The 11531-nt window shown below is 38.6% G+C and overlaps 1 protein-coding gene across 4 annotated transcripts in view; it reads left to right on the forward strand.

Annotated features, from left to right (window-relative positions):
* The window catches only part of wdr7 (WD repeat domain 7), a 158254-nt gene that overhangs the window by 93056 nt on the left and 53667 nt on the right, over positions 1-11531 (forward strand). The window lies entirely within an intron of this gene.

Raw genomic sequence — 11531 nt, forward strand, 5'->3', positions numbered from 1 at the left:
CCACAGTCATGACGGCGGTCCACTCTTATCTCGTCATTATTATCCATGACGAAGTTAACCCTTTGTGTTCATTTCCACACAGGCTTAGAGGCTGGCCGATAAACATTGAAGTATGGATTTTTCTTCGCGGGGGTATTTTGCTGACAGTAATGTTTCTAGTGTTATAAATTAGCAGTACATATATTAACAGGACCCAGGGTGGGTTTGAGCTTTAGGTGATGTGATGTTCTGCCTCTGTTTAGAAGTGATGAATGTACAGCTCATAGCAAATTAATACAATAGAGTGTCTGGCTTTTCGTTGGATGTTCAGGGTTGGCAAATGGCTTTTTATTGAGTTTCCTCTTAGCGAAATAATAGACAAGAGAAAATCCAGTGTTACGGACCATCCCCCCCCATAACCTTATTCAACACAACAGTTGCAATGGTCCTGTCAGCTATCCACTCGTGCTCCAGGAATGTGAAGAAAAGTTAGCTTGGTGTATCCAGCACTCATGTTACGTTGGAAACAGCAAAAAGTGAACCACAGCCCAAGTCGGTAAAGACATATTTAAAAGTCTCTGTTGTGTGTTCTGCAAACAATATGTTCTCTTATAGGAGTTGTGTTAAGTTACTGCTGATGAAGACACACCTTTTCCTGATTTTGCCACACAGTAAAAGCTTTAAAATAACAAAATAAAAATTAATAGAAAATAAAATCGTTACACAATTTTACAGCCGGTGCTTTGGCCACTCAGGCTCGCCGGTAAACTAAAGGTAGTAAAATGAAGGGATCATAGTCCCCAGTGACCTGTGGAGCCTCATGTGGTTGGATATAAGAGACATTAAAAGGTAATTTATCATTTATGTTTCCCTGAATTTAGGAGTTTTGCTCTGGTGACTGTGAATGTTAGATACTCATAGTGTGGGTGTTTTCAAATCAGTGCCACGCAGCCCATGTGTAATGTCACTGTACTGTGACCTGCAAGGTGTTAAAAGCAGTTTAGTGTACACACACACACACACACACACACACACACACACACACACACACACACACACACACACACACACACACACACACACATTCTTTTCCAGTCCATTTATCTTTTGTCACATTTCCCCGAAAGTTTAATTCTGAAAGGCAGAGATAGGTAGATGAGCCCAGGCTGTTCTCATGAACCATTCGTACATATAGCTACAAAAAGTAAAGCACAGTAGTTTGTATGAATTCCACTTATTTATTGCGTACATTCCCCCTTTTCGACTAAACTTAACTAGCAACAGCTACAGAAAAAACAGACGGCTCGTGATGCTGATTCCCCGGCTCCCGGTACCATTTTCTTGGCTAAATTTAAGACCACTAAAGTTAACTGTCATGTGACCATTCATTACGTAACCAGCCGGCGGTCGCCTAATTTCATACGATATCACATGAACCTGTTTATGAGAATGCGTTGATCAAGATTAAGTGATTAGTGGTATTTTTCTAGCTTCATGTCTAGAAACTGCTCCTGCAGTACAGCAGCTGTACATCATATCATTAACTATTATGGATTCAGAAATCACAGAAAAATAAAACCGAATTAACTCAAATGTCCAAAGGGAAATTCTTTATTCTAAAAAACGCTGTAGAAATGGCTCTAAGACTGTCTTACCATCTCTTTTCCTCCCTCCATCCTTCTCTCAGACCAGTCAATACCACAGATGTGTCTGACAATTTATCATTTCTCACAGCTCATTTTTCTCCTATTGACAGCAGTTTTTTTTTTTGCTCAGGCTCTGCAGTATTAAATCTGTTAGCAGCTATCACAAACACAAAGCAGAGCCAGAATCTTCTCTGCAATACTCATGGAGTTTTAAAACTTTTCATCTATCACTCTTGGTTTCACTGTCTTTCTCTTTCATCATTCCTTTCTTTATCTTTCCTTCCTCTGGCGAGTTTGTGAACTCCTCTTTTGGTAAAACCATTTAACAAGATTAATGAGGATGTACTGTTTCTGGTACCAGGGAAACAGCTGCACTCTTAAAGGCAGGTGATAACTATTTCCAAATAATTTATGGGCTCTGAAAAAAAGATCCATTATGCTGTAATTCTGTAAAAGCGCCCACCAATCACTGCCATGCTTTAAAAGAACCAATGACGCGCTCCTTGCCCCGCTGCATGTACTCTACTCCTCCTGTGTACAAGTTGGAACCCTGAGGCCAGGGCGAGAGCTTAGACGGAGCACAGAGGGGATGCTACTCTCAAATCTTGCTAACATTACCAACCCTGCCGTTAAAGGTTTGCCTTTTAAAGATAGTTGTTTTAATGAAATCAAACGCCAAGTTTTGATTTTCAGCATTTATTTCTGTAAAAGCCAATTAATGTATTCACGTTCATAAAGTCTCACTCCATGTGGTAATTTGTTTGGTATTAGTATATATATTGTGTGTATGTATGTATATATATATATATATATATATATATATATATATATATATATATATATATATATATATATTATTTTTATATAATTATAACCAATGTATAATAATGGGAAGGGAGAGGAGAAAAGAGGAAGAGGAAAGGATGAAAAAAAGACAAAGGAAAAAGGACAGAGATGTTGACAGCCACAGAATCACTTGGCTGCAGGCTGTTAACACAGAGATAGACTCATCACCTCAGTCTACTGTCTCCGCTGTCTCTCACTCACACACACACACACACACACCACACACACACACACACACACACCACACACACCACACACACACAGAGTTCAAGATGTTGTTGCAGTGACAACAAATGTTGCTTGGTGCCACAGCTGCAAAACCTCCCAGTACAACACGAACACACTTGCACAAACCTATGTGTGTGCTATAATTATGTCCCTAGCAGTGTCAGGGGATGTCATTAGGATCCACAGCACCCTCCGCCTCTTTCTCTCTCTCACACACACACACACACACTCACACTCTTTAAATCTCTATTGGTATGACATTTTGATTTGTACATAAACAAAGTGTAGTGAGTAATGCATACAGTGATACATGAAACACACTAATGATGCACAGTGAACGGAATAAAACGGGTAGAACGTTAACAATGAAGATAATAAATTTGAAAAAATTGAAAATAAATGGTTAAAATGTGTAAATTTGTATCTTATGATCATAAATGACCAGTAAAGGCAAATGAGACTGACAGTGAAAAGAACGCTATTTTTTATATAGTTTTATCAATGCCTTTGTCTGGGTCAGATTTTTCCCTCAAAGTCACAAAATGATTTACAGCAGTAACATATTCACAGTTGTATTTTGCCCCATTGTTCCGGCCACAAGAACATTGGTGATTGCAGTGTTGCATTATAACCCGATCATACCCATATAACGTGGAACAGAAAGGTAGTTCTACATTAGAGGAAAGACTGAGAAAGTGTCTCATGTCTGACTCTGATGGAGGTGGTGACCTCAAGCAGGTCAAAGGTCCCTGCTGGACCATCACCCCCATCACCCTCTCCCTCACACACACACACACACACACGCATGCGCACGCACACTGGCCGGCATTTTGTCTCCTTTGGGATTCAGAGCGTTGCAGACATATGAGTTGATTCCTTCCAGGCAACAGCATGTATAATTATACTATAGATAGATAATTGCAGTATTCTTGTTTTCCATTTGGCATCAGTTCCTCATCGTGTTTGTTTAGAGAAAGGAAGGAAAGTCGTAACCTTGTGCGGGCTCCATAGGAGCAAAGATAGAGGTCAGAGGTTAAAGGTCAGGTTGACCCTCACCTCATGGTGTCATTAGCCCAGTTGTGATTTGGTTAGCTGAAATGCTAGCCTCCCCTGCTAATCTAATATCAGAGCCTGGAGGTGCTTTGGGTCAGATCACATTTCTCCTCAGAACAGATTGAACGTATGGAGAGATAAATGGTCGGAGCTGCAACTCCGAACGCTCCGATTGTTTCTGATGATTGTGTTTCTTTTGCTTTACACAGCAAGTGACCCAGCTGGTGCGTGGGTACATTATTATATTACAGGCAGTGGAGTGAAGTTATTGTCTAAATGTAATGTACAGGAATGTATTTCTGGTGGTTCCTTCCAGAAACAGCAAGACAAGACAGTACCATATAGTATAGTGTACCATATTATGGTACACTGTTGTATGACACGTGACAGTTGAATTAAACGGTAGCTGACAAAATGTCACCAATCTGTCATGGCTCTGTAATGGATCTGTCCCGGAATTAGTGAGGCTTGGACCCAAATGCAGATAGAAGGAATTTATTAACAAAACTACAACCAAAAATGTCCAAAAAGTAGGCAAAAACTTACTTGAAAAATAATCCACAAGGCAGGAAAACCAGGAAGCAAGACAGGTAGAGCAAAACACGGAACCCAAGACAAATACACAGGGCGTTTCTCAATCTGCGTTCTTCTGTTGACTTCTCTGTTCTTGTGTCCTTGTTAAACCTCATCTTGTGTTCCCAATACACAAGTTTGCATTTCACCAAGAACAGTTAAGATTCCCGGAAATGTTCTTGACATGCCCATTTTACCAAGGTTCCATTGGTTGGTAACTTGTATGAACTTGGCAGCACCCGTATCCCAACATTCATTTTGGCATTCATCAAGGGTCGGATTTCTGGTTCATGAACAGACCAAAAACGGGACAATTTTAACAATTTAGCCCTCTTATTCATCACTAAATTCACTTCTGAGAACGTTTTAGGCAAGCAGTTAACTGTTTAGATTTAGAATATAGGCAGTCTTGCGAAAATGAATGCCGAATTGATAATTTGCTCCAAAGTTTTCAGAGTTGAGAAGCTGCATAAAATGACAACAGCCAGCTAGCGCCTGGCGGGCCACTAGCTCGTCGCTCGGCCAGTCACGCTCAGAGACCCTGGCTCTAAAAAAAAAAAAAAAAAAAAAAAAGATATAGCATTCAGTGTGACTATCACTATCTCCAATGTCCGTCACAAATAAACGTCCATAAATGTGCTTAGTAAAAAAGATCATAGTGAAAAAGATGATCCTTATAACTTCAGAACTTAGGGTTAAGAGTCTGTGGCAGGAATCCAGGAAGGGTTGTCTAGCTAAAAGCACATTTATGATATAATTATGCATTTGCAAAAATGTGAACAAATATAGGCTAAAAGAACAGGGTTTGCTTGTAGCCCACAGCTAACTCACCGAATCCATGGCAACATGTTGCAACATTGAGGGAACTGTAGTTCCAAAACTTTGAGCATGATTAGCCCTGAAATAAAAGACACAAAATAGTAGGAGTTAGAAAATCCCTTAATATAAAAGAGCATGAACAATGTGTTGCACTATCAATATATATATATTTTACTGAGGCTCTAAATGTACCATTAATATGGTTCTTCTATTCCTGTAACACTGACACTCCTCTCATATACTTTACGGATCATTTGTGTTGAAATCCTGTGGACACACAGACAGAAACACTTTGGTATAGTAAAGACACAATGGGACATTCTCTCACCTAAACATTTGATCACAGCATGACACTCAGATTCTCTTTGTCTGTCTGTTTTCTCTCTCTCTCTCTTTCTCTCTCTCTCTCTCTCTCTCTCTCTCTCTTTCTCATTTCTCTTCCACACACACGCACACACACACACACACACACACACACACACACACACACACACACGCTTGTCTTGTGGTTGAGTGGACAGTGTGATAATTTGCACACGAAGGGGGATGGGCAGAGTGGGTGTGTGATTGTCTGTGTATGTGTGTGTCAGGGTTTATGAATGTGTCACAAAGATAAAGCGCTGGCCCTGGGGGGTGGGGGTGTTTGTGTGTGTGTGTGTGTGTGTGTGTGTGTGTGTGTGTGTGTGTGTGTGTGTGTGTGTGTGTGTGTGTGTGTGTGTGTGTGTGTGTGTGTGTGTGTGTGTGTGTGTGTGTGTGTGTGTGTGTTTATCAGACGTGGAGGGAGAGTCATGGAGACAAATGGAAACTAGTTACTGTCTAAATGCCTGTTTGGCTGTTTCATTACTAACTTTTTTTTTTTTATATTTCACTAATATGTTATACAAACAGTGTTTGAACAATTCATCATCTTACTTAGAAAATATATAAAAAAAGATATTAATTTCCATCCAAAGAACATTACAACTTTGCTTAATGACAAAAAAATAAAATGGAAATTAAACGCAAGATGGCACACAGAAAAATACAGAAAATACAATACAAAGAAAAGGTGAAATGGAATGTAATCTTTTTGGATATGAAATTCCCCATGTCAAGACAATCCTATGTATTGTTTTGACATAATTAAGAATAATTAAGAATAACATTGGGAGCTTCCCATTTAATTTTATGATTTGTGTGAATTAAAAAACACACATAAAACATGGAGTTTCAATTATGTTCCAAAAACGCCTATGAAATTCAATGGGAAGACCATCCTTTCCTGGAGATTTTCCTTTTGTTTGGACAGCTTCAAGAATTTCAGATTTTGAGATTCATCACAATCTAATTTGAAGTCATTTGAAATTTGTAGGATACGGCAACTTAGCTTATTTTGGATGTCTGTGAGATAAACCAGGTATCACTGTCACTGTGTTATGAGCTAAAGCATTATGAGATTATTGTGGCAACCAACGTATTAATAACTTAGATTTATATAGTGCATTTCATGAAATCCACAGACACAAGTAACGTTACAGGGCGAGAAGGGAAAAGAAAATAGTAAGCCAATACAAACATAGTGAAAGGAAAACGTCCACGCCAAATAGAAGGGGGACATAATTTAATTTACTTGACGCATTGCAAAGTTATTTTATGAATGAAATGGACATAACATTTTTGAATCATTTACAATAATTAATTTTATCCATCATTTGAAAGCCCGATCGAGTGTAACTCACGTTATCGTTGTCTTTCACTTTCCCTTTTAGTTTTTCTTAGTTTAATTTTCTTTTTTTGATGATGGTCCAGCCCCAGTATCAGCCATAACTACAGCAAATAACTTGTAAAATGACATTCAAATACAATAAGGCCTATATAGAGGCGTCTCCTGCTTCCTTTTACTTGGCTCCTCTGGAATACACTTTCACAGATTTTTGTCAAAATCTGTGACCCATCAAAATGTGTTTTAGCGTCGTTTACCTGCTACAAATAATTCTGTGACTTCACAAGATAAATGCGACCTGGGCAGATGCCTTACCAAAAAACTACATAAAAATAGTGTTCACTGTTAGTACCTGGGAGTACCAAGATGTTGAACTGTTTAAAGACCTTATTAACATCAGGCTACTTAACTGTCCACTTGTCAAACAGTTACTTTCTTGGTTGTATTACCTAGACAACCTAATAATGGATGAAGATTTTATGCAATAAATTTCACACCATGGATGAAGGCGACCGGACCTTGCCATCTGGTCTTTTTTCCGTCCTTACGAGTCTACTCGACCAGGGGCCACAGTTTGTTTTTGCATTCCCTCTTGGAGCGTGGCAGAGATTCAGCTTCTTTAAAACTTCAGTATTGCACAATTCCTTCCAAATCTTGTACCTTTTATTTTAAGATTGTTGTTATTTTTTGTTAAAGATTATTTTTGGGGGCATTTTAGGCCTTTATTTGACAGGACAGATGAATACTTGAAAGGGGAGAGCGAGGAGGGATTACATGCAGCAAAGGGCCGCAGGTCAGAGTCAAACCCACTGCTTCTGCATCAAGGAGTAAACCTCTATATACAGTATGTGCGCCTGCTCTACCAACTGAGCAAACCCAGCCACAAAGGCACGCGTGTAGAACTGTATAATAATCGGATGTGGTGTCTTATCATCTCTGGGGCGCCCAACTCTGTGTACTGTATCAACCAAGAATCCAAGCTTGCTTTTATCATCAGGTGCAATCTAACTTCATGACTTCTTCTCTTACATCTTTGTTCACTCTTTCAGGGAGGTTGATGAGACGTACGTTCCATCTTCTGTTATAGCGTTTGCCTTCATCGGTTTTCTCTTTTAGTTGTTCAGTGCTCTCATCTGGCCTTTTCACCTTGTCTTCCGTCTCCTTTGCTTGAAATGATTAAATCTATTAATTGGAGAATCAGGAAGAGCCAAACACAAAACTAAAAAGGTGTCCTCAAGGTCCACATCCATTATCACTGTACTTTAGTGCCTTTTCTTGCGTCTCTCTTTGTCATTGTGGTCCAAGAGCCCAGTGTGATTAGCTTGGTATGCTAGGGACCTGATCGGTCTTTGCACGCGTTGTCTAGAAAGGGTTATTTTCGGCCATCAAAGTTCTTGAATTGGTTTTTAACTAATACTTGTTGGTACATCTCTCAAAATCTAATTGTTCAGCAAGTTGCGAAATAGTGGCCTTGTTATAGAACATAAGTACTCAACTAATGTTGCAGAGCTTAGCACATTTCAACCACCACAGTCGCCATCTTGCGCGAACCCCCACTACTGGTGCTTACCCACTGCTAGTACCAGCTCTGTCTGCTCGGCTCGCCCGCAGTGCCCCGTACTCCATTTTCCATTGCAGATATAGTACCGCTTCATTCATGAGGTGAGCGTGGCTGGTCGTCATAGCGACACCACGGGAAACTGCCGTGACCTGACGCAAGACACACAGAACGCCGAAGGTGTGGTGTTTTTTTATTCTTAGCGTGTGGCTGTTGCCACAGACAGAAGACAAATGTTGTTTCAAAAGAAGCTGGAGGCAGCTAAAAAAAACAACACAGCTGGCTAAACTATTTAAACACGGCGGGTTGTTTTTTTTCATAATGGAAAACCAAAAAAGTAGAGGCGAGTTGAGCAGGTACCATGTAATTTGAAAAATGCCATATCTGACTTTATGACAATCTGATTGACTGTTTGACTGAAGGACCAAAACTGGTGACTAACTGACACGCTAACTGGTTTAAAAACAAGCTGTGCTCAACTATATCAGGTTCTAGTTGCAAGCTTATCACAGACAGCCATTCACAGTGTGATGGTTTGGCTGCATTATATATTTCCCTGGGGTGTGTGCCTAACCCTGTGAAGGTTATGAAGTCATTCAGGTCAGACAAGAGTCAACCAGTACAACTGATTGTTGGTCTCAACACAACACGTACGGTCAATTTAGAGTCCCCCAGTTCAGAATTAGAAAATAGTAGTTCAACCGAAAGTTCCACATCAGCCGCAACCATCTTGGTTGTTTTAAAAAAACAATAAAGGTATTGCTGCCTTCAGATAGCTAGGATTTAATGAACTAAAGTCCTAATTTTTATTAAAGCAAACTACCAACAATGTTTCTTCTTCACTGTCCTGAATTGCATTCAGATTAACTCTATCCTCCGCCAGCTTCTTTCAGTTTCCTCTACTTTACTGTCAGCTGTGATTCAGTTCAGGAAAACGTTGAGTTAAGATGTTCTCAGATAATTTGTCTTATCACTGTAGATATCCGCTTGTTATTGTCTTATCAGGTCAGATTAACTGTCAGACATCTTGAATTGATCCAATACTTATATCTGTAACACAACAAACTATAACTGTTTTTTTTCTCAGCAATCCAAGAGAAACAACTCTTTTTATAAAGTTATGTTATATGGCATTTTTTCTCCTCTCTACCAAACTGGTATACTGTACAACATATTGATTTTTATTTTGTAAGGAGTAGAACTCTTTCTTAGGTAGGCACAGACAGCACAATAAAAACCCAAATGAGAACATTTTGCAGTTGGACAGTACCAATACAGTGATTTTAGTATAAATGAATGAAGACAGTCTGTTGAAGTTCTGAAAAGCCCTATTAAATATTGTAGTAAAAACCTCTGTAGAATTAGTGAGGCTTTTACCATCCTATGAGTTTTGCCTTGGCAGACCCACAGTATCTCCACACTGCAAAAACAACGAACATACAATAAAAAAAGGACAGGGATGGAGTGCACATTTAAACAGTTAGGAGTTTGGGCTTGAATGAGGATAAATGATTGTCTGTGCATGAAAAAGTAAATATTCCAAAGAAAACATCACAGATTACTAGGTAAGCACTAGGGGCGTAACGATTTGAAAATTTAAACTCACGGTTATAGTGACCGAAATTATCACAGTTTTAGGTTTTTTTAAAAGTGTGTTCAATATGTTTGAAAAGCCCTGATAGGCCTACACAAGCTGAAATAGTTTTAAAAAGTGTAACAGTGTTTATTATATTATATTACGGCTGTAGGGGGTCCAGTAAGAAGTTGAACCAGAGATGTCTGACTTTGAGATCCAGGAAGATTTATTTACAACTCCAACATGAAGTTAACTATGAAGTTATATACGGTTATATTGACCGAAATTATCACAGTTTTAGTTTTTTTTTAAAGTGTGTTCAATATGTTTGAAAAGCCCTGATAGGCCTACACAAGCTGAAATAGTTTTAAAAAGTGTAACAGTGTTTATTATATTATATTACGGCTGTAGGGGGTCCAGTAAGAAGTTGAACCAGAGATGTCTGACTTTGAGATCCAGGAAGATTTATTTACAACTCCAACATGAAGTTAACTATGAAGTTATATTTCATGTTACATGTGAAGTTGGATGTGGTTCTGAGGTATAAGCAAATAATAATGCACATTAATAAGCATCCGAATTACTATGAACATTATTTACCAAAACTGAATGTTATAGCCACCAGCGTATAACAAGAAACAATACTAAGAATTACATTCATTACTCTGTAATAATTAACATAAATGTAACATATTGCTCAGTAAAAAACTGAATAAGCCACATCTATTACAGCACACACATCCATAATGAAGCAAACAGTGTAATACACCTTTAATAGCCAAGCACGTGGCTCCACAGGCTAGTCAGTTTACTGGCAATTGCACATTGCTAGTAAATTTCTCAAACACAACCTGAATATCAACATGTAAAATTAAACAATCTGCACATTTGTCAGCTACGCAATAAGAAACACAGCAATATTATCAAGGCGATAATATTATCTAATAAATGTCACGACATAACACGGGCTAAACTTCCACATTGTAGCAAAACACTTATTGAAGATAAAAAGGCAGTAAAACCCATGACAGTTTAGCAAGCTCAGAGTAGTTGTAGCTGACGTTTACTTCAACGAAGAAAAGAAAAAAGTTGGCTGATACATTCTATCCCCTTCTCCTGTCTGAGCGCAGGAGAAAGATCTGACATGAAATGACATGAAAGATCTGAAATGTTTTTTTCCCTGCGATATATATTGCGATATGAAAAAAGAATTTTTAAAAGATGACATAAATAGCTCTATTTGGAAATAATAAATCCTTCTCAATTACTGTGGTGATTTTGTAGGGGAGTGCATCTACATAGAAGATAAAAATGAAAAAGGATCTTTTCTAATGTGAACCATTCTTTGTTAAACTTTAATGCTTTACAAACACCAAAGCAAGTAAGCGCTGTGACTAACGTTACTCTTCTGAAGTGGTTTTGGAGTAGGAAATTAGGTAGAAATACGCTGGATGACACCATTGTATTCCTATAACAATCAATCCAGGCTAAAGTGTATGACAATGACTTCATTTTGCTTTCTCTAAATTTCAGGTTGTGGTCGACTAGTTA

The sequence above is a fragment of the Etheostoma spectabile genome, chromosome 16, assembly GCF_008692095.1.
Source record: "Etheostoma spectabile isolate EspeVRDwgs_2016 chromosome 16, UIUC_Espe_1.0, whole genome shotgun sequence".
Classification (NCBI taxonomy): Eukaryota; Metazoa; Chordata; class Actinopteri; order Perciformes; family Percidae; genus Etheostoma; species Etheostoma spectabile.